Raw genomic sequence first — 25,144 nt, 5'->3', positions numbered from 1 at the left:
GACTTTAACTTCGATTTGCCTCTTTGCATAAAGTAGTAGTTTTGTCCTTTTATCTTGCCGCTGTGAGGCAATTGCCCCGTCCACCCTGGCCCCTTTGCCCCCGTCCCATGCTGATCGAAACCGGTACCTGTGAGACGAAGACTTCCTTGAATGCTGATTAAATTTGGTAAATATGAAAGGAAAATGTACAATTGCATTGTGTTTCTTTTTAGGTAACCAACTGCTGATTTTTGGTAAGAGCCCTAGTTAGGAGTTTTCCAAATCAATGTTGCTAAATTGTTTTTGCATGAAATCCCACATGCAGATGCTAATTTGAGGTTAGATGAGGATTCATTTGTCGCACGATGCAATTTGAGACCTTGTTATGCTGACTAATGTATGCAATTAGCCCATTACAGATTATAGTTTTAGTGGTTTGCGTTGCTATCATCGAATGCATTGTTATTCAAATGCTGCATAGATTGCATCTTTTTCGCCGTTATGGACAGCTATTAATGTTCATTTACATATATCATTTGGTGTTGAGACACATTTATATCGTGCTAGCTTTGTTAATATAGGGAAATAAATTCATTAACTTTGAATAAACTGGTGTGGTTATTCATGGCCGGAAGGTCATGGTTCGCCGAAATGTTTTCCGGATTAATTGTGAAGTGTTATGTTGATCAGGGCATTGCTTATGTTCGTTATTGATTATTGATTTGAGTAAATTGACTAATCTCGGGTGAAGAGAGCCCCACTTGGTCAAAAGATTCATCGACCCAAGAGCCTCCAAATACAGGTAATTTATTAGGACAGAACGCTCTATCACTATCTGAGAGCAAGAGTAACTGGGAACATTTCATGGTCCCCCTAAATTAAAAAGAGTAGTCTGAGCTTAACCCAGCATGCCTTAGAAATTCTAAGGCTTTATGGGATGTCCAAAATTAGGTGCATATTTCCTGCAATTAAGACATATATGGCCAAGGTAGAGGGAAGTGCTCTTTATGGGCTGAGTTATGGGGCTTTGCCAATCTGTCCACACTTGGAATAGCTGAGAACTCATTTAGCAGAGGCCTTGTTTGTCTTCCTAAAAACACTCCTTTAATCCCACTATGACATGACATGGGCATTGTACCAATGGTCAGCAAAGGTGGGCTAAGACCCCTTTTGTAGTGGTGTAGGCCCTGAATGATTATTATAATGTCTTCCAAGAAGTGACATTATTAGACCCCACAGGCAAGATTAAGAAGATATGTTATGTAAAAATTGCAGAATTATGCTTGGCCAAGGAACCTTCTGGCTCACTCTCTCCTCTGAAAAACATCTTTTTAGGCACACCTTAAGAGAGGCTTACTTGGGTCATTTCTTCGAAAATGAACTTAGGAACTCTAATCAGGGATCTTTAACATGTACCTTTTTACATTTTAAACCTGATACTTCTTTTGAACCTTTCCTAGACTACATCCATCTCCCGGGGGCCAGACAACTGCATATTACATCTTGCTATGGCACCTTACCTTTGCTCAGTGTTTAAGCTAAGTGGACCAACCATTCTGTTATTAGTATTGTCTGTCCCTTGCGCTCCCAGGCAGAAGAATCACTGTCCCATTTTATGTTCCCAGTCTTGGCTATGAGTGCCCCAGAAAATCTTGGATCATACTGATCTGTAAATTGTTGGGGTGTCGAAAGATTAATTCAGTCCTCAGGCTTCTTTGCACAGACCATTGACAGCCGGTCATATGCATGGTTGCAAAATACCTTCTGTGGAGCTGTTGGGATAGCCTTCCTTTGCCTAAAGGTAGGCTGGGTGTATTAATAAGAACTTGAGCATTGTGTGTGTTTGTGAGAGCTTGTAGGGAAGGAACTAACACCTAGTTTGTTTGATTTATTATATGGTAGCAATAGTGATGAAAAACTAAAAGGGTACAAAGGGGAATAACCATTTAGACATAAGTGTGGTAGTTCTTCCAATGCCAATAGCAACGGCAATGTCAGGTATTTTTTTAGAGTGCAGACTGTATTGTACAATGTTTTCATATATTTTTACTAGGACTACATTTTGTTCATGTATATATTGTAGTGTTTTACTCTTGTCATTGATTCTTTTTCCTGCTTTACTTGATTTACTTGAGTTTTTGTCGGAGCAAGTGGGCCCCGCTGTCTCCACTTGGGGGTTATCTTAGGTCATTGTACCATTTGGCATTTGGGCCTGAACCAGGCCTTCCTTTCCTCCGGACCTTCCTCTGGTCTATGTTGTTCTTGCAGGAGTACTCGTTTCTCCTGTGCTGCCCCCATTAGCTTCACCAAGGAGCCCCTCTCATCAGCGCCCGATCTGTGCTGCCGCTGCTGTAATGAGGAGATTGTTGCTGAGGTTGCAGTTGCTCGTCCCAGTACCCTCCCTTGTGTTTTGTAGCCTCTTATCTGTTTTGGGTGGGGCACCAGGGTGTGAGTGAATGGGCAAGAGGAGGTACCTAACTGCAACAGCGTAGCATTATCTGCCCCTCAGCGTGTACTACTGCCTCGTTCACCCCTCGTGTCGGTTAGCGCGTGGTCTCGGTCTCCCTCAGTCACCATTTCTTGCTGAGTCAGTGTCTCAACGCTGCAACTCACTGTACTTGAGCCCAAGCCCAGCCTCTAGCCCACGGGCCGGTTCCCCACCTTTACTGCCACTGTCCATACTCAGGCCATCAAGGTATTGCAGGTTCTGGGTATCTCTTGTGTCCGCCTCCCTCCAATTTAGTTTTCCGTGGTTCCCTGGATTGGGGGGTATGCACGGGATGTATCACCAACCTCTCAGCTTCAACATCGGAGTGGGCAGGTTGGGCCACTTAGTGTTAGGGGGGAGGAAAGGGGGGTCCTCTCGGGACTCTCGCTGGACTGGTGGCACCAACTCACTAGCCCCGCAGAGCCGCATAGGCCTTGATGTACTCTCCCTTCACCACCATGTTGGGGCAGCCAGTATGCCCTCATTCTGGGATGTGTTGTGGGTCAAAGGCAGCCTGGGAATGTCTCCAAACAACGTACAGCTGTCATCTGTTATCTCCCCAAATACCCAACTTCGATTTGAGGGTCAAATGATGCACTGATTCAGGTCCACCAGCACATTAATACAATGCCAATGTCTCAACAACTACTGAACACGCTTTCATCAAACAAAGCAAAGGTACGTCCTTGGAAACAGTTCTAGTTTCATGCCAAGTTTGGTATAGGATTGTTCAACTGTAATTTCTGCAGCAAGAACAAATATAATTAGGAGAGTTAAATAGGACCTTTTTTGACACTTTCCCCTTCATTCTCCCTTGGATGGAACTCCAAAAAACATGCTGTATGCAACCCAAATAGGATGATCTGTTTTTTGGAAAGATTTGAGCAGAGATTTGTCTTTTATGGTATGTAATGCACATAATGCACGCCATAGTTAACGTCACCCTCCAGACACAAATACCCGTTTGCCAAAGACACTCGAAAGAGGTAGTGAAGCAAGAGTTAAACATCGTGACAATAGTTATGCCGTTGTTTCATACACTATCTAGGGAATTTCAGTAGTTTTGCATGTTTGAGCCAGATCCATAACATCGTTGTTAAGTGATAGTAATATTAGTATATTAAAATGCACCATTTTCACACACAAAATACCCCGGGACCTGGACATATTAGTCTAATTAGTTGCTATTCGAGCATAATGTATCCAAAATACTAGATCTGATCATGTAGACTGATGTTTGTACTTGCCCCTTCTGACCTTAATTTTACACTGTGTGTTCTCCAATGCATAACACTCAGCTTAGCCAACCACTGTGTAGGAAAGTACCATCTTGCCTGGCATGTTACCCCCATTTTTCACTGTATATATGTTGTTTTAGTTGTATGTGTCACTGGGACCCTGGTAACCCAGGGCCCCAGTGCTCATAAGTGTGCCTGAATGTGTTACCTGTGTAGTGACTAACTGTCTCACTGAGGCTCTGCTAATCAGAACCTCAGTGGTTATGCTCTCTCATTTCTTTCCAAATTGTCACTGACAGGCTAGTGACCATTTTTACCAATTTACATTGGCTTACTGGAACACCCTTATAATTCCCTAGTATATGGTACTGAGGTACCCAGGGTATTGGGGTTCCAGGAGATCCCTATGGGCTGCAGCATTTCTTTTGCCACCCATAGGGAGCTCTGACAATTCTTACACAGGCCTGCCACTGCAGCCTGAGTGAAATAACGTCCACGTTATTTCACAGCCATTTTACACTGCACTTAAGTAACTTATAAGTCACCTATATGTCTAACCTTTACCTGGTAAAGGTTAGGTGCAAAGTTACTTAGTGTGAGGGCACCCTGGCACTAGCCAAGGTGCCCCCACATTGTTCAGAGCCAATTCACTGAACTTTGTGAGTGCGGGGACACCATTACACGCGTGCACTACATATAGGTCACTACCTATATGTAGCTTCACCATGGTAACTCCGAATATGGCCATGTAACATGTCTATGATCATGGAATTGCCCCCTCTATGCCATCCTGGCATTGTTGGTACAATTCCATGATCCCAGTGGTCTGTAGCACAGACCCTGGTACTGCCAGACTGCCCTTCCTGGGGTTTCTCTGCAGCTGCTGCTGCTGCCAACCCCTCAGACAGGCAGCTGCCCTCCTGGGGTCCAGCCAGGCCTGGCCCAGGATGGCAGAACAAAGAACTTCCTCTGAGAGAGGGTGTGACACCCTCTCCCTTTGGAAAATGGTGTGAAGGCAGGGGAGGAGTAGCCTCCCCCAGCCTCTGGAAATGCTTTGTTGGGCACAGATGTGCCCAATTCTGCATAAGCCAGTCTACACCGGTTCAGGGACCCCTTAGCCCCTGCTCTGGCGCGAAACTGGACAAAGGAAAGGGGAGTGACCACTCCCCTGACCTGCACCTCCCCTGGGAGGTGTCCAGAGCTCCTCCAGTGTGCTCCAGACCTCTGCCATCTTGGAAACAGAGGTGCTGCTGGCACACTGGACTGCTCTGAGTGGCCAGTGCCACCAGGTGACGTCAGAGACTCCTGCTGATAGGCTCCTTCAGGTGTTAGTAGCCTTTCCTCTCTCCTAGGTAGCCAAACCCTCTTTTCTGGCTATTTAGGGTCTCTGTCTCTGGGGAAACTTTAGATAACGAATGCATGAGCTCAGCCGAGTTCCTCTGCATCTCTCTCTTCACCTTCTGATAAGGAAACGACCGCTGACCGCGCTGGAAGCCTGCAAACCTGCAACATAGTAGCAAAGACGACTACTGCAACTCTGTAACGCTGATCCTGCCGCCTTCTCGACTGTTTTCCTGCTTGTGCATGCTGTGGGGGTAGCCTGACTCCTCTCTGCACCAGAAGCTCCGAAGAAATCTCCCGTGGGTCGACGGAATCTTCCCCCTGCAACCGCAGGCACCAAAAAGCTGCATTACCGGTCCCTTGGGTCTCCTCTCAGCACGACGAGCGAGGTCCCTCGAATCCAGCGACGCTGTCCAAGTGACCCCCACAGTCCAGTGACTCTTTAGCCCAAGTTTGGTGGAGGTAAGTCCTTGCCTCACCTCGCTGGGCTGCATTGCTGGGAACCGCGACTTTGCAGCTACTCCGGCCCCTGTGCACTTCCGGCGGAAATCCGTCATGCACAGCCAAGCCTGGGTCCACGGCACTCTAACCTGCATTGCACGACTTTCTAAGTTGGTCTCCGGCGACGTGGGACTCCTTTGTGCAACTTCGGCGAGCACCGTTTCACGCATCCTCGTAGTGCCTGTTTCTGGCACTTCTCCGGGTGCTACCTGCTTTACTGAGGGCTCTTTGTCTTGCTCGACGTACCCTCTCTCTGAAGCTCCAATTTGCGACCTCCTGGTCCCTCCTGGGCCCCAGCAGCGTCCAAAAACGCCAAACGCACGATTTGCGTGTAGCAAGGCTTGTTGGCGTCCTTCCGGCGGGAAAACACTTCTGCACAACTCTCCAAGGCGAGAGGGATCCGTCCACTAAAGGGGAAGACTCTAGCCCTTTTCGTTCCTGCAGAAACCTCAGCTTCTTCTGTCCAGTCGAAGCTTCTTTGCACCCGCAGCTGGCATTTCCTGGGCATCTGCCCATCTCCGACTTGCTTGTGACTTTTGGACTTGGTCCCCTTGTTCCACAGGTACCCTAGATTGGAAATCCACAGTTGTTGCATTGCTGGTTTGTGTCTTTCCTGCATTATTCCTCTAACACGACTCTTTTGTCCTTAGGGGAACTTTAGTGCACTTTGCACTCACTTTTCAGGGTCTTGGGGAGGGATATTTTTCTAACTCTCACTATTTTCTAATAGTCCCAGCGACCCTCTACAAGGTCACATAGGTTTGGGGTCCATTCGTGGTTCGCATTCCACTTTTGGAGTATATGGTTTGTGTTGCCCCTATCCCTATGTTTCCCCATTGCATCCTATTGTAACTATACATTGTTTGCACTGTTTTCTAAGACTATACTGCATATTTTTGCTATTGTGTATATATATCTTGTGTATATTTCCTATCCTCTCACTGAGGGTACACTCTAAGATACTTTGGCATATTGTCATAAAAATAAAGTACCTTTATTTTTAGTATAACTGTGTATTGTGTTTTCTTATGATATTGTGCATATGACACTAAGTGGTACTGTAGAAGCTTCACACGTCTCCTAGTTCAGCCTAAGCTGCTCTGCTAAGCTACCATTATCTATCAGCCTAAGCTGCTAGACACCCTATACACTAATAAGGGATAACTGGGCCTGGTGCAAGGTGCAAGTACCCCTTGGTACTCACTACAAGCCAGTCCAGCCTCCTACATTGGTTGTGCAGGGTGGGATAAGTGCTTTGAGACTACTTACCACTCTTGTCATTGTACTTTTCATAAGAGAAAAATATACAAAACAAGTTCAGTGTATATACACATAACCAAAAAGTTTTGCATTTCCTCTTTTCACTCTTTTCTAAGTGCTGAAAAGTACTTCTAAACTTTCTAAAAAGTTCTAAAAAGTTTTAAAAGTTTTTTTCTGTCTTTCTAAAAAGCTCTGACAAACTTTTTTCTCTTTTTCTATCACTTTTAACTCTCTCTAAAAATGTCTGGCACAGGCCAAAATGTTGATCTGTCCAAACTTGCATATGACCACCTTAGCTGGAAAGGAGCAAGGAGTCTCTGTGTAGAGAGAGGTTTGAGTGTAGGGAAGAATCCTTCCTTGGAACTGTTACTTAACATGCTTAGAGAACAAGATAAGGCCATAAGTGCCCAATCTGTAGAAAAAGTAGCTAATGGTTCTCAATCTGATCCAGGGACTCCCCCAGGAAAAGGTTCAGGAAAGAAACTTCTCAGCCTGCCCATTACTAGACAGTCTAGCATAGTTGGTACAGAGGTTGAATCACACCATACTAATGGTGTGCTCTCACATTATACTGGTAGCCAAGCTGTTAGGGTGCCCTCTGTAAGGGACAGGTCTCCTTCTGTTCATTCCCATCATACCTCTGTATCTAGAAATGTCCCTCCCACCCACCCTGATGACAGATTGTTAGAAAGGGAGCGCAATAGATTGAGAGTGGAACAAACCAGACTGAAGCTCAGGAAGCAACAGCTGGATTTGGATAGACAGTCTTTAGAAGTAGAGAGGGAAAGACAGAAGTTGGGTTTAGATACCCATGGTGGCAGCAGCAGTATTCCCCATAGTCATCCTGCAAAAGAGCATGATTCCAGGAATCTGCACAAGATAGTTCCCCCTTATAAGGAGGGGGATGACATTAACAAGTGGTTTGCTGCACTTGAGAGGGCCTGTGCTGTACAGGATGTCCCTCAAAAGCAGTGGGCTGCTATCCTATGGCTATCATTTACTGGAAAAGGTAGGGATAGGCTCCTTACTGTAAAAGAAAATGATGCTAATAATTTCCAAGTTCTTAAGAATGCACTCCTGGATGGTTATGGCTTAACCACTGAACAGTACAGGATAAAGTTCAGAGAGACCAAAAAGGAGTCTTCACAAGACTGGGTTGATTTCATTGACCAGCAGTGAAGGCCTTGGAGGGGTGGTTACATGGCAGTAAAGTTACTGATTATGACAGCCTGTATAACTTGATCCTGAGAGAGCATATTCTTAATAATTGTGTGTCTGATTTGTTGCACCAGTACTTGGTGGACTCTGATCTGACCTCTCCCCAAGAATTGGGAAAGAAGGCAGACAAATGGGTCAGAACAAGAGTGAACAGAAAAGTTCATACAGGGGGTGACAAAGATGGCAACAAAAAGAAGGATGGTAAGTCTTCTGACAAAGGTGGGGACAAATCTAAAAATGAGTCTTCATCAGGCCCACAAAAACACTCTGGTGGGGGTGGTGGGTCCAAATCCTCCTTTAATCAGAACAAGGAAAAGAAACCATGGTGCTATTTATGTAAAATAAAAGGCCATTGGACAACAGATCCCAGTTGTCCAAAGAAAGGCACCACAGCTCCTACCACTACAACCCCTACTGCTACACCTAGTGTCCCTACTAATAGCAGTGGTGGTGGGAGCAAACCTACTAATAGCCAATCCAAGGGAGTAGCTGGGCTCACTTTTGGTAATTTAGTTGGGGTTGGTCTGATTAGGGAGACCACAGAGGCTACTTTAGTCTCTGAAGGGGCTATTGATTTAGCCACTTTGGTTGCTTGCCCCCATAACTTGGAGAAGTACAAGCAACTAACCCTAATAAATGGTGTTGAGGTCCAGGCCTACAGGGACACAGGTGCCAGTGTCACAATGGTGATTGAGAAACTGGTGCACCCTGAACAACACATACTTGGACACCAGTACCAAGTAACCGATGCTCACAACATAACACAAAGCCACCCCATGGCTGTTGTAAATCTCAACTGGGGGGGGGTAACTGGTCCAAAGAAAGTTGTGGTAGCTTCAGATTTACCTGTAGACTGTCTATTAGGGAATGATTTGGAGACATCAGCTTGGTCAGATGTGGAGTTGGAGGCCCATGCAGCAATGCTGGGCATCCCAGGGCATATTTTTGCTTTGACAAGGGCTCAGGCCAAAAAGCAAAAAGGACAGGGAAGCTTGGATCCTGGAACAATGGACCAAGTGCTCCCTAAAGCTAGGGCTAGTAGAAGCAAACCACTTCCTACTATCCCTCCCTCTACAGTGGATTCTACTTCTGAGGAAGAAGAATTCCCTCCCTGTGCAGAACCTACACCAGAGGAGCTGGAAGCAGACACTGCTGAGCTTTTGGGTGAAGGGGGGCCTGCCAGGGAGGAGCTGAGTGTGGCACAGCAAACCTGTCCCACATTAGAGGGTCTCAGACAGCAAGCTGTCAAACAGGCTAATGGGGATGTCAGTGACTCTCACAGAGTTTACTGGGAGGACAACCTCTTGTACACTGAGCATAGGGATCCTAAACCTGGAGCTGCCAGGAGATTAGTGATTCCTCAGGAGTACAGAAAGTTCCTCCTAACACTGGCACATGACATTCCCTTAGCTGGGCACCTCGGTCAAATGAAAACTTGGGACAGATTGGTACCATTGTTTCATTGGCCTAGGATGTCTGAGGACACAAAAGAATTTTGTAAGTCCTGTGAAACCTGTCAAGCCAGTGGCAAGACAGGTGGCACCCCAAAGGCACCCCTTATCCCACTGCCTGTGGTTGGGGTTCCCTTTGAAAGGGTAGGGGTTGACATAGTTGGCCCCCTTGACCCTCCTACTGCTTCAGGCAATAGGTTTATCTTGGTGGTAGTGGACCATGCCACAAGATATCCTGAAGCTATTCCTTTAAGGACCACTACAGCTCCTGCAGTGGCAAAGGCCCTCCTGGGAATATTTTCCAGGGTGGGCTTCCCAAAGGAAGTAGTATCAGACAGAGGAAGCAATTTCATGTCTGCATACTTAAAGGCCATGTGGAAGGAGTGTGGTGTAACTTACAAGTTCACAACACCCTATCATCCACAAACAAATGGACTGGTGGAGAGATTTAATAAAACTCTCAAAGGCATGATTATGGGACTCCCTGAAAAACTCGGCAGGAGATGGGATATCCTTCTACCATGCCTCCTTTTTGCCTACAGGGAGGTACCCCAGAAAGGAGTGGGCTTCAGCCCCTTTGAACTTCTTTTTGGACACCCTGTTAGGGGTCCACTCACACTTGTAAAGGAGGGTTGGGAACAACCTTTAAAAGCTCCTAAGCAGGATATTGTGGATTATGTACTTGGCCTCAGATCAAGGATGGTTGAGTACATGAAAAAGGCCAGTAAAAACCTTCAGGCCAGCCAAGAGCTCCAGAAGCAATGGCATGATTAGAAGGCTGTTTTGGTTCAGTACCAACCAGGGCAGAAAGTGTGGGTCTTGGAGCCTGTGGCCCCAAGAGCACTCCAAGATAAATGGAGTGGACCCCACACAATTGTTGAAAAGAAGGGTGAAGTCACCTACTTGGTGGACTTAGGCACTGCCAGGAGTCCCCTTAGGGTGCTCCATGTCAACCGCCTGAAACCCTACTATGACAGGGCTGATCTCACCCAGCTCATGGCAACAGATGAGGGACAGGAAGAAGACAGTGATCCTCTACCTGATCTCTTCTCTTCCACAGATCAAGATGCTCTTGTGGAAGGTGTAGTTTTGGCTGATTGTCTTACTGCTGAGCAGAAAGACAATTGCATAAATCTCCTAGGACAATTTTCAGAACTCTTCTCTACTGTGCCAGGCACCACTTCTTGGTGTGAGCACACTATAGATACTGGAGACAGTTTACCTGTCAAAAGTAAGATCTATAGGCAGCCTGACCATGTCAGGGACTGCATAAAGCAAGAAGTTCAGAAAATGTTGGAACTAGGAGTGGTTGAGCACTCTGACAGTCCATGGGCTTCTCCTGTGGTACTGGTACCAAAACCCAATTCTAAAGATGGAAAGAAGGAAATGAGGTTTTGTGTAGACTATAGAGGTCTCAACTTGGTAACCAAAACTGATGCTCACCCTATACCCAGGGCAGATGAGCTTATAGATACACTGGCATCTGCCAAGTATCTAAGCACTTTTGATTTGACTGCAGGGTATTGGCAGATCAAATTGTCAGAAGATGCTAAACCTACGACTGCATTTTCTACCATTGGAGGACATTACCAGTTTACTGTAATGCCTTTTGGTTTGAAAAATGCACCTGCCACTTTTCAGAGGTTGGTGAACACAGTCCTGCAAGGGCTGGAAGCTTTCAGTGCAGCATATTTGGACGATATAGCTGTCTTTAGCTCCAGCTGGGATGATCACCTGGTCCACCTATGGAAAGTTTTGGAGGCTCTGCAAAAGGCAGGCCTCACTATCAAGGCTTCAAAGTGCCAGATAGGGCAGGGTAAGGTGGTTTATCTGGGACACCTTGTTGGTGGGGAACAGATTGCACCACTTAAGGGGAAAATCCAAACTATTATTGATTGGGTTCCCCCTACCACTCAGACTCAGGTGAGAGCCGTCCTAGGCCTCACTGGGTATTACAGGAGGTTCATTAAGAACTATGGCTCCATTGCAGCCCCTCTTAATGACCTCACATCCAAGAAAATGCCAAAAAAGGTATTATGGACAGCAAGCTGTCAGAAAGCTTTTGAGGAGCTGAAGCAGGCCATGTGCTCTGCACCTGTCCTGAAAAGCCCTTGTTACTCTAAAAAATTCTATGTCCAAACTGATGCATCTGAATTAGGAGTAGGGGCAGTCCTATCACAACTTAATTCTGAGGGCCAGGATCAACCTGTTGCTTTTATTAGTAGGAGGTTGACCCCTAGAGAAAAGCGTTGGTCTGCCATTGAGAGGGAGGCCTTTGCTGTGGTCTGGGCTCTGAAGAAGTTGAGGCCATACCTGTTTGGCACTCACTTCATTGTTCAGACAGACCACAAACCTCTACTTTGGCTAAAACAAATGAAAGGTGAAAATCCTAAATTGTTGAGGTGGTCCATATCCCTACAGGGAATGGACTATACAGTGGAACATAGACCTGGGAGTAGCCACTCCAATGCAGATGGACTCTCCAGATATTTCCACTTAGACAATGAAGACTCATCAGGTAATGGCTAGTCTTATTGTCCTTCGTTTGGGGGGGGGTTGTGTAGGAAAGTACCATCTTGCCTGGCATGTTACCCCCATTTTTCACTGTATATATGTTGTTTTAGTTGTATGTGTCACTGGGACCCTGGTAACCCAGGGCCCCAGTGCTCATAAGTGTGCCTGAATGTGTTACCTGTGTACTGACTAACTGTCTCACTGAGGCTCTGCTAATCAGAACCTCAGTGGTTATGCTCTCTCATTTCTTTCCAAATTGTCACTGACAGGCTAGTGACCATTTTTACCAATTTACATTGGCTTACTGGAACACCCTTATAATTCCCTAGTATATGGTACTGAGGTACCCAGGGTATTGGGGTTCCAGGAGATCCCTATGGGCTGCAGCATTTCTTTTGCCACCCATAGGGAGCTCTGACAATTCTTACACAGGCCTGCCACTGCAGCCTGAGTGAAATAACATCCACGTTATTTCACAGCCATTTTACACTGCACTTAAGTAACTTATAAGTCACCTATATGTCTAACCTTTACCTGGTAAAGGTTAGGTGCAAAGTTACTTAGTGTGAGGGCACCCTGGCACTAGCCAAGGTGCCCCCACATTGTTCAGAGCCAATTCACTGAACTTTGTGAGTGCGGGGACACCATTACACGCGTGCACTACATATAGGTCACTACCTATATGTAGCTTCACCATGGTAACTCCGAATATGGCCATGTAACATGTCTATGATCATGGAATTGCCCCCTCTATGCCATCCTGGCATTGTTGGTACAATTCCATGATCCCAGTGGTCTGTAGCACAGACCCTGGTACTGCCAGACTGCCCTTCCTGGGGTTTCTCTGCAGCTGCTGCTGCTGCCAACCCCTCAGACAGGCAGCTGCCCTCCTGGGGTCCAGCCAGGCCTGGCCCAGGATGGCAGAACAAAGAACTTCCTCTGAGAGAGGGTGTGACACCCTCTCCCTTTGGAAAATGGTGTGAAGGCAGGGGAGGAGTAGCCTCCCCCAGCCTCTGGAAATGCTTTGTTGGGCACAGATGTGCCCAATTCTGCATAAGCCAGTCTACACCGGTTCAGGGACCCCTTAGCCCCTGCTCTGGCGCGAAACTGGACAAAGGAAAGGGGAGTGACCACTCCCCTGACCTGCAGCTCCCCTGGGAGGTGTCCAGAGCTCCTCCAGTGTGCTCCAGACCTCTGCCATCTTGGAAACAGAGGTGCTGCTGGCACACTGGACTGCTCTGAGTGGCCAGTGCCACCAGGTGACGTCAGAGACTCCTGCTGATAGGCTCCTTCAGGTGTTAGTAGCCTTTCCTCTCTCCTAGGTAGCCAAACCCTCTTTTCTGGCTATTTAGGGTCTCTGTCTCTGGGGAAACTTTAGATAACGAATGCATGAGCTCAGCCGAGTTCCTCTGCATCTCTCTCTTCACCTTCTGATAAGGAAACGACCGCTGACCGCGCTGGAAGCCTGCAAACCTGCAACATAGTAGCAAAGACGACTACTGCAACTCTGTAACGCTGATCCTGCCGCCTTCTCGACTGTTTTCCTGCTTGTGCATGCTGTGGGGGTAGCCTGCCTCCTCTCTGCACCAGAAGCTCCGAAGAAATCTCCCGTGGGTCGACGGAATCTTCCCCCTGCAACCGCAGGCACCAAAAAGCTGCATTACCGGTCCCTTGGGTCTCCTCTCAGCACAACGAGCGAGGTCCCTTGAATCCAGCGACACTGTCCAAGTGACCCCCACAGTCCAGTGACTCTTCAGCCCAAGTTTGGTGGAGGTAAGTCCTTGCCTCACCTCGCTGGGCTGCATTGCTGGGAACCGCGACTTTGCAGCTACTCCGGCCCCTGTGCACTTCCGGCGGAAATCCTTCGTGCACAGCCAAGCCTGGGTCCACGGCACTCTAACCTGCATTGCACGACTTTCTAAGTTGGTCTCTGGCGACGTGGGACTCCTTTGTGCAACTTCGGCGAGCACCGTTTCACGCATCCTCGTAGTGCCTGTTTCTGGCACTTCTCCGGGTGCTACCTGCTTCAGTGAGGGCTCTTTGTCTTGCTCGACGTCCCCTCTCTCTGCAGGTCCAATTTGCGACCTCCTGGTCCCTCCTGGGCCCCAGCAGCGTCCAAAAACGCCAAACACATGATTTGCGTGTAGCAAGGCTTGTTGGCGTCCTTCCGGCGGGAAAACACTTCTGCACAACTCTCCAAGGCAAGAGGGATCCGTCCACCAAAGGGGAAGTCTCTAGCCCTTTTCGTTCCTGCAGAAACCTCAGCTTCTTCTGTCCAGTCGAAGCTTCTTTGCACCCACAGCTGGCATTTCCTGGGCATCTGCCCATCTCCGACTTGCTTGTGACTTTTGGACTTGGTCCCCTTGTTCCACAGGTACCCTAGATTGGAAATCCACAGTTGTTGCATTGCTGGTTTGTGTCTTTCCTGCATTATTCCTCTAACACGACTCTTTTGTCCTTAGTGGAACTTTAGTGCACTTTGCACTCACTTTTCAGGGTCTTGGGGAGGGTTATTTTTCTAACTCTCACTATTTTCTAATAGTTCCAGCGACCCTCTACAAGGTCACATAGGTTTGGGGTCCATTCGTGGTTCGCATTCCACTTTTGGAGTATATGGTTTGTGTTGCCCCTATCCCTATGTTTCCCCATTGCATCCTATTGTAACTATACATTGTTTGCACTGTTTTCTAAGACTATACTGCATATTTTTGCTATTGTGTATATATATCTTGTGTATATTTCCTATCCTCTCACTGAGGGTACACTCTAAGATACTTTGGCATATTGTCATAAAAATAAAGTACCTTTATTTTTAGTATAACTGTGTATTGTGTTTTCTTATGATATTGTGCATATGACACTAAGTGGTACTGTAGTAGCTTCACACGTCTCCTAGTTCAGCCTAAGCTGCTCTGCTAAGCTACCATTATCTATCAGCCTAAGCTGCTAGACACCCTATACACTAATAAGGGATAACTGGGCCTGGTGCAAGGTGCAAGTACCCCTTGGTACTCACTACAAGCCAGTCCAGCCTCCTACACACTGTCGTCCATATGGAGGATGAGCATTAATCCAATTTTTGCACTACCAGGCCATGGAGTGAAATTAACACAAAGATAATATTTGTGCAATGTCAGGGGAGTTTATTGCTGCATTCACAGATCTGTTTGAATTGATGAGGCATTAGGGCCGGATAACCAATGGCCTGGGTTGTGTGTGATTATTGCACCCAATAAAATCTGGCACCAAGGTGTTTATCTGGTGCAATATTTGTCGCTTATTGTAACTTTTTCCAGAATAACATGTGGTTTTGGTTCTTACGGCGCCAACATCTGCATACTCAAGTTAACACTAAGCCTATTTTTCCCTGTTAAATTCCATCAGGTTTGACCTGCAGCTATTTCAGTAAGGATGTGAACTTTATTACACGTGTTAATTAATACTTACTTATGATAAACATAATTCTAACTATATTTGTGATTCCTGAGCAAACAGTGTTTGCAAAGGGATTGCAATATAACGGTACACTTATCATCAGAGCTTAAGAAGTTTAAGTAATAGTTTGGAGTTGTCATTTTAAGTGAAAATTCTGACAAGGCAAGGTCCTCAGCACACCTACGTACCTGGTTTGCATCCTCTGTCACTTGCAACTTGAATTATTGTGACACCCTCAGGAAAACAGCATAGACAGAATACAGAAGCAAAAAATAATAATGTAGGGGGTACCCAAAAAAACAAATTCTATAGTAGATACAGAATACAATTGCCTTTGAGTGCAAATTCACCAATTCATTTATGTCATATGAATGATCATCTCAACATATTATTCATCATTACACATACTATAATGTAACCTAAAAAGACGTTAAAATGCTGGAGTTGGCCAACAAATGGAGATTATGACCAGTATGAATATTAAGAAACATCTCAGTTTCTGAAATATCTATGTTCTCTTTGCAAGCAGAAAGAAGATTTATCAATCAAATCTTCACAGACTCCGGAAAGGTGCTATACAAATACAGATTTCATATCTGTTCAGCCTTATCAAAGAGATGCTTCAAATTATTTCTGCCAATCCTGCCCAAAAATGTGAATCTGCAAAGTTTTGACAGAGGCAGCCTTCTGAATTAAATAGACTTGGATCAAGAAAAGCAAACAAAAGATTCCTCTCTGATGCAAATGGCAAAATTGAGAAATCACAGCTTCTTGCCACATTTGATATCCTGAATTCCAGGTTACAATGGACAAAGAGAATAGAGCACCCTGGGGAGTGAGGTGGTGTATTTCACTATCTCGAAGTAGTGTTGCAATGCCCTCCAGCTCTTGCTGGCAGTTTATGCCATCTTTAATCTAACCATCTTCTAATAGCTGGGTTTGATCAACCCAAGAAAACAACTAAGAGCATCAAACCGTAGCCACAGATGGAATAAGGTGCAAAAGAGCCCTGTTCATCCTCGACGGAGCGAAAAAAATAATACAACCATCCATTCCTCTGTGAAAGCCAAAAAAAAAGTTTAAAGTCAAAAGTCTCCATGGTCAATTAAGCCAGCCGGGGGTATTCTGTGTAAAATGGAGAAGCCTGAGAACTGTTCAGCGTTGTAAACAGCCTTCCTGTCCTATGAATTACGCAGGGAGCTTAACAGTCTATTCACAGACAGTTTATTGTCAGCTGTTCCACAAGTTGTTTCTGATAAGTCCTCGATAGATTGTTATGAACAGATCCAACGCGCTCTTTGCTTTCCCTTCTGAGCAGCTATAAGGATAAGGAATCAGGCGCGCAGGGCGTGTTTATTACTTTGTAATAAATAGTTGGGTACAAGTGCTTTCTGTCGCGTAATGTGGAGAGTCTGTCGGATTGCACCTGGGATTTTTATATGCCCGCACTAACAAAAACACACACACCCTTTCTCGTCTATGTTTTGAAGGATTTTAAAAAGTTGATTAGTTTCAAAATATTGCGTTTTAAGTACCCCTACCAGTCCGCACCCTTTTCTCTTTCCACTACCCCTTAAGCCTCCCTCATGTCCCAGTGTGAGTGTTGGCAAATCTGAAACTCTTGATTAATTCCTGGACAAAAAGCAGAAACTCCCTCTCAAGTGTGCTCCAAGTTTTACATATGGATCAACAGACCCGTCAAGAAGGAAGTGACAGCATGGTGTCACAGGATGCCCACAGCTCCCACTCTGAACAGTCTGAGGAGTTCAGAGAGTCATCTATGACCAGTCAGGTCAGCTTATTGTTTACTCTTGGGAGGCATTTCACACCTCGTTCACACCTATTCAAGGCTGAACACAGGCTGGGAGAATCTGGAGAGCTAATGCAAATTAGCCTCCAAAAAAGTCAGACAAGGAAAGCATGACTTTTAAAAAGGTCCTTTCCCTTCATAATTATTAAAACTTGTCTTCACCATTGAATTGTCTGACCCCTGCTAACATATTCACTGCTTGGAGTCTAATTTCAACCCACAGTGGCGTTTTACGGAGTCAATCTGCTTTTTCCAGTCTATTTCCCGCTGAGCATATCCCATGTATTATATCCCACGTATCAACCACTGTGTTTGTTGCCGGTGGCATGTTGCTAGGCATTATGCCTCCTATAGCGGATGTAGGTAACACTTTTTTCATAGTACATACCTATCTATTCTAACGGTTGGTACTTTTAAGGGTCCATGTGCCCATTCATTCATTGTGCTGAGTAGCTACTTAATACTTTTATTCGTGCTATTCCTCCTTTGTATGTGGCTCTTTGAAGTGCACTGCTAATTACCGAAGATATTAAAGCACTCATGGCAACTGTTATAACGTCATTAAAAATATCAATGAAACATTAGCAGTCAAATTATTGAAGAAACAACTGTGCATGGTGGTGGCGGTAGTTATAGTTACCTTAGGCCGCAAGTTATAGTTACTTGAAATAACTCTAACTATAACTGCTGAATTGCTCTGGTTTTGTGCGAGTACATTCAGAACCTAACTATAACATCCCTGTAAACTTTGTTTTTTTAAGTGAATATATATATATATCGTCACTGGGCATGCCGCACTGTGATCACATTCGCTGCCCATTTGACAAAAAGCATAGCTGGATGCAACATTTTTCTTTATTTGTGAAAAGGTACCAACATCATAACTGGGACATATCTTGACATTTATCAACTGGGCTCTGAATATTTTTCACTGTGGGAGTACCGTGGCCACTTGTCAATCCGCCCAGATGCCACAGATTCATTTATATGGACTGACTCAGTCTCAAAAGCTCTCAGAATAAATCACATCTAAACATTCGGAGGTATGTATGTCCACTAGATGGCAGAAGCGCCAAAACAATCCAAAATGTACAAATGTAATTCTCTGGTTTTGCGTTAAGCAAACATGTCCAGCTTGAAGATGTGTTCCCTGTGTGTTTTGTGTGTATTTATGGAGGGGCGGCTCCTCCATATGGGAGGAGGAGCGCCGCCCTCCACCAGCAGTGGGAGCTGCAACTCTTTTCCAAAAAGACAATCATAAACTACGTTTATTTTATTATTTTTAAATATTTTTATAGGTTTTGTTGGCAACAAGTACAGGCGTAAACAACATCCTGCCTGACCTTCCCTTCCCTTGGTACCCCCCCCCCTGCATCAGCTCCCTATCTTCAGGCATCCGCTCTGTTTCTGTCAGTGATTATCCTTTCAACAGATTTGATCAGAGTCCGGGTCTAGTACCATTTTTCTCATTGTGGTCTTCGTCACTGTCTGGTTCATCAACTGATTGGGCCCATCCACAGTTTCTGCATTCGGTTCCTTAAGACAATCTAGTTACCCCCACGTTTGGCCTGTTTGTGAGTGTGTGTCAGTGTGTTTTTACTGTGTCACTGGGATCCTGCAAGCCAGGACCCCACTGCTCATAGATAAAAACCTATATGTCAGTGTTTTTTGCCTGTCTCACTGAAATCCTGCTAGCCACGACCCCAGTGCTCATAATTTATGGCCTAATGTGTATGCCTGTGTAGTGCCTAACTGTGTCACTGAGGCTCTGCTAACCAGAACCTCAGTGCTTATGCTCTCTCTGCTTTTAAATGTGTCACTGTAGGACAGTGACTTAATTTACCAATTTAAATTGGCATACTGGACCCCCCTTATAAGTCCCTAGTATATGGTACCTAGGTACCAAGGGCATTGGGGTTCCAGGAGATCCATATGGGCTGCAGCAATTCTTTTGCCACCCATAGGGAGCTCAGACAAACCCTTACACAGGACTGCCATTTCAGCCTGCGTGAAATAGTGCACACACTATTTCACAGCCATTTTCACTGCACTTAGGTAACTTAGAAGTCACCTATATGTCTAACCTTCACTTGCTGAAGGTTAGGTGCAAAGTTACGAAGTGTGAGGGCACCCTTGCACTAGCAAAGGTGCCCCCACATAGTTCAGCGCCATTTCCCCGGACTTTGTGAGTGCGGGGACACCATTACACGTGTGCACTACATATAGTTCAATACCTATATGTAGCTTCACAATGGTAACTCTGAATGTGTCCATGTAACATGTCTAAGATCATCGGATTGTCCCCCCATTCCAAATCTAGTTTTGGGGAGCCAATTCCATGCATCCTGGGGGCTCCACCATGGACCCCAGTACAGCCAAACCAGATCTCTGAGGCTTGCACTGCAGCTACAGATGCTGCCACCTCACAGACAGTGTTCTGCCCTTCTGGGGTCTGAGCAGCCCAGTCCCAGGATGGCAGAACAAAGCATTTCCTCTGAGAGCAGGGTGTTACACCCTCTCCCTTTGGAAATAGGTGTTACAGGCTGGGGAGGGGTAGCCTAACCCAGCCTCTGGGAATGCTTTGAAGGGCACAGATGGTGCCCTCCTTGCATAAACCAGACTACACCAGTTCAGGGACCCCTTCTCCCCTGCTCTGGCGGGAAACTGGACAAAGGAAAGGGGAGTGACCATTCCCCTGTCCATCACCACCCCAGGAGTGGTGCCCAGAGCTCCTCCAGTGTGTCCAAGACTTCAGCCATCTTGCTTTGCAAGGTGTGGGGGCACTCTGAAGGGCTCTGAGTGGCCAGTGCCAGCAGGTGATATTAGAGACCCCTTCTGATAGGTCCATACTGATAATGTAGCCAATCCCCCTCTCAGGGCTATTTAGGGTCTCTCCTGTGGGTTCTCTTCAGATTCTGCGTGCAAGTTTCCTTCTGGAATCCTCAGCAAAAACTTCAGACTCTTCTGACCTCGGATCAACCGCAGCCTGCTCCAAGAAACGCTGTAACTGCAACAAAGTGTCTACAAGAGACATTTTTCTTCAGCAACCTCAGCTCCAAGACAGCAACTGCAACAGTTTCCATGGTGTGCATGCTCTGGGGACTCCCTGTCTTCATCCTGCACCAGAAGGACAGAAGAAATCTCCCGTGAAGTGACGGAGTCACTCCCCTGCTGCAAGCAGGCACCTTCCAAGGCAACGACCGGTACCCTGGGACTCCTCTCATGGCCATGAGCATGCTCCTAAGGACTTAGAGGGTGGAGATCTTTGACATAGCCTGTCCTGAGGTCCTGCTGATGCAATTTGGAGGACATAAGACCTTTTCTTCCCCAAGGACAATGGTACCCCTGTGTTTTGTGTCTTCTTCGCCTCCTGAGGCCTCTGTGCACTCTTTGCAAAATTCCTTCATGCACAGCCTTGCCCAGGTCCCCAGTACTCCACCCTGTGATGCTCAACTCGCTGAGTTGTTCTCCGGCAGCTTGGGATCTTCTTTTGTTGTGCTGCATCAAATGCATTTTGCACCTCCTTTGAACCCAGGTCCTGCAGCATCTGGGGGTGCTGGCTGGCACCATGAGAGCTCCCTAAAGTGCTGAGAGGCCCCTCTTCCTCCTCACATAGAGTTGAGGCCCCCAGGTCCCTCCTGGGTCCATCCAGTGCCATTTTGATGAAAAATGCACTTTTGTTGTAGCCAAGGCTTGTAGGCACCTTCCAACAGGAAATCTCATCTGCAACAATCTTCTCGTCATGGGAAATCTTTTGCACCACACAGAAACCCACTGGCCTATTCCTAGGGTACATTTCTGCAGTCTTCTACTAACCAGGGACTCTTCTTTTGCACCCTTTTCTGGGTTGCCAGGGGCTCCTGTCCTTCTTGGAACTTCTTTCGACTTCTGGACTTGGTCCCCTTCCTTTGCAAGTCTTCAGGTCCAATAATCCAGCAGTTGTTCTTTGCAAACCTATTAGGTTGCTGCAAAATCCCAAAACTGAGGTGGAGTGTGTCCTAAGGAAACTTAAAGTACTTTACTCCTGCTTTTCTGGGCTCTGGGGTGGGGTAATTTACTTACCTTTACTGTTCTTACTCTCCAAGCGATTCTGCACACACTACACTTGTCTAGGGGGGAATCCGTGATTCACATTCCACTTTTTTAGTATATGGTTTGTGTTGCCCCTAGACCTATTTTCTCCCATTGCATTCTAAAGGATTTCCTACTGTTTGCATTGTTCTATGACTATTTACTTGTCTAATTTTGGTGTCTAGTGTATATATTGTGTATAATAATTACCTCCAGAAGGAGTATTGTCTCTAAGATATTTTTGGTACTGTGTCACCCAAATAAATACATTTATTTTTTGGTAACACTGAGTATTGTCTTTAATTGTGCCTAAGTACTGTGTAACTATAAGTGGCATTGCATGAGCTTTGCATATCTAGTTCAGCCTAAGCTGCTCTGCTATAGCTACCTCTATCAGCCTAAGCTGCTAGAACACTACTACATTCACTAACAAGGGAAAACTGGACCTGGTGTAAGGTTTAAGTACCCAAGGTACCCACTACAAACAGGCCAGCCTCCTACAATGGGTCCATTGCCGTGCCATTTCTACGGGTTTGCAACCTCTTTCTGCCTCCTGGTGCAATACCCTCCCCTCTGCATCAGCCAATTTTATTTATGTGTCCTGCCATTTTTGTAGATGTGGTCCCCCTGGGTCTTTCCAGCATAGTGTGATTTCCTTTTTGGCTAGCAACAATGCAAAATCAATATACTTGTTTGTATTTTTTCTGGCGTTGGGGTGGGGAAATTCCCCTAGTAAGGCCACCATTGATGAGGTCGGAAGCCTTCTGTCTCTGACTGCAGTTATATTTTTAAATACCCCTTCCCAGTAGTGCCCAATTCATGTGCAGCTCCACAACATATGAACGAGGTCTGTGCTTGGTTCCGAGCAGGGGGGGCATTCACCTTTCCCAGTTTTGAACATTTTTGCTATCTTGTAGGGGGTGAGGTATGCTCTGTGGAATACATAGAGATTGATTCATTTGAAACGAGCATTCCAAGATACTGTGTAGATATGTGCTGTGATTCTGGCCCATTGTTGCTCATCTATGGGCGTCACCATGTCCTCCTGCCATGCCATTCGTAGCTTGTCGAGTGGGAGAAGAGTATCTTTTTGTAATGCTTTGTAGAGGGTGGACACCACTCCTCCCTCCCCTCCTATTGTGCAGATAGCTTGACATCCAGTGTGGGTGGGCTGTTCGCATGACAGCAGTCTCCAGTGTTGTTGTATGAGTGCTATTAATGAGCTATGTATAAGGAACAAACCTGGGGGAACATCGAATTGCTCCCTCAAAGCTTTAAAGGTTACTGAACAGATCCCCCAAAGTTGTGATGTTATGTGCAGCTAGTCTTGAAATGCCTGACAGGGCTTGCCCACCTTGCAGTTTAGTCAGGCCGTATAATGGTATATCTGGTGCATACGGTAATTTCAAAGCAAAACACAAACGCTGTGGGATAGCGTAACTAGATGGACGGAATGCGGAACCAATCAAACATTCACCCCCAGTCACAGATCTGGGTTTAATCCATCCATTATTTTGCTCACCATGCCACCCCAGTTTGAACCCAGCCATATGTAAATCAGTCTTGACCCTGTTCCTCATGGGAACAGTCCAGCCCGAACTGCCAGGCCAGGTTCTCCCTGGACCGGAAACAAGCATCCTGGGACCGGTTTCGGGGTTTCACCCCTCATCAGCCAGGCTAGCTTGAATCCAGTGGCACAGTGAGCCCGGGACCCACGTCTGGGCATACCCGGCGCACTTAGGGCGGCAAAAGCAAAGCAAAACACAAACGCTGTGGGATAGCGTAACTAGATGGACGGAATGCAGAACCAATCAAACATTCACCCCCAGTCACAGATCTGGGTTTAATCCATCCATTATTTTGCTCACCATGCCACCCCAGTTTGAACCCAGCCATATGCAAATCAGTCTTGACCCTGTTCCTCATGGGAACAGTCCAGCCCGAACTGCCAGGCCAGGTTCTCCCTGGACCGGAAACAAGCATCCTGGGACCGGTTTTGGGGTTTCACCCCTCATCATCCAGGCTAGCTTGAATCCAGTGGCACAGTGAGCCCGGGACCCACGTCTGGGCATACCCGGCGCACTTAGGGCGGCAAAAGCAAAGCAAAACACAAACGCTGTGGGATAGCGTAACTAGATGGACGGAATGCGGAACCAATCAAACATTCACCCCCAGTCACAGATCTGGGTTTAATCCATCCATTATTTTGCTCACCATGCCACCCCAGTTTGACCCAGCCATATGCAAATCAGTCTTGACCCTGTTCCTCATGAGAACAGTCCAGCCTGAACTGCCAGGCCAGGTTCTCCCTGGACCGGAAACAAGCATCCTGGGACCGTTTTCGGGGTTTCACCCCTCATCAGCCAGGCTAGCTTGAATCCAGTGGCACAGTGAGCCCGGGACCCACGTCTGGGCATACCCGGCGCACTTAGGGCGGCAAAAGCAAAGCAAAACACAAACGCTGTGGGATAGCGTAACTAGATGGACGGAATGCGGAACCAATCAAACATTCACCCCCAGTCACAGATCTGGGTTTAATCCATCCATTATTTTGCTCACCATGCCACCCCAGTTTGAACCCAGCCATATGCAAATCAGTCTTGACCCTGTTCCATACGGTAATTTGGTTAGTGTGCGCTGTAAGCTGCGCTTCCAGCAGGTGCCCAGGATGTGCAGGTCCGGCAGATGTAATGTGCGTTGCCCTCTGGGGTTCATTAGTATCCCTAGGAGGACTTTAATTGAGTGCTCTGTGTAATGGCCCATGTCCGGCTGTGACTGAGAGGCATGTATTGCCTTCGCTAACCATTGTAGTTGGCATGCCAAATAGTAGATTTCCACATCTGGTGTTGCCATTTCTCCCTCCTTTGTGGGTCTTTGGAGCTTATTCAGACCTAGTCTATATCTGCCCCCCCCCACCCCCAAAACGAAACCAGTGAGAATGGAGTTGATGTCCCGGAAAGATGAATGAGGAATAAGTTATAGCAGTGTCGAGAAATAGTACATTAATCTGGGCAGAGCTACCATTTTTACTAGTGCTATTCTCCCTGCCACCGACAGAGGAAGTGTTTTCCACAACAGGATATCTGACCTCAACTTCCGAATCGAGCGGTTCACATTCACCTCTAATAGGTCTTCAGGCTTGTGATAAATGTGCACACCCAGGTATCGGAAGGTGGATGAGGTCCACTCAAGCCCTCATGTATTTCCCACCTCTGGTGTTCCTTCCCTTAGGGGAAAAATGTGAGACTTCTGCCAGTTGATGCGTAGTCCCGATAAATCTGCAAATCTCTCCAGGAGGGCTATTGCACCTGGCAGTTATGTTTCTGCATCATTTACAAAGAGTAGCATATCATCTGCATATAGCGCAAATTGGTGAGTTTTACCCTCAATATATAGTCCTTTGTAGTAAACGCCTGATCTCGCTGCTTGCGCCAGTAGTTCCCTCACTATGGCAAATAGCAGAGGTGACAGAGGACAGTCTTGTCTGGTGCCCCTGCCAACCACATATGGCTCCGAAATGATTCGGCCAATATGGACATGTGCCATGGGTTTCGTATATAGCAGTTTTGTCCACTGAACAAAGCCCTGCCCTAGGCTCATCCGTATCATCACCTGTTCCAGAAAATCCCATCGAAAGACTATAGAAAGCCTTTTCCATGTCTACTGCTATAATCGCTGCATTTTGTAGATTCGGAAAGTTAGACTGTAAGATCAAAATTAGCCGTCTAATATTAATGGCTGTGCTACGTTGTGGTATAAACCCAGTTTGGTCTAGATGAATCAGTGTTAACATGTGAGGCAGAAGTCTGGTAGCTAGAATCCGGCTAGGTATTTTATA

The sequence above is a fragment of the Pleurodeles waltl genome, chromosome 7 (assembly GCF_031143425.1).
Source record: "Pleurodeles waltl isolate 20211129_DDA chromosome 7, aPleWal1.hap1.20221129, whole genome shotgun sequence".
Taxonomy (NCBI): Eukaryota; Metazoa; Chordata; class Amphibia; order Caudata; family Salamandridae; genus Pleurodeles; species Pleurodeles waltl.
Note: the sequence above shows the minus strand (reverse complement) of the source record.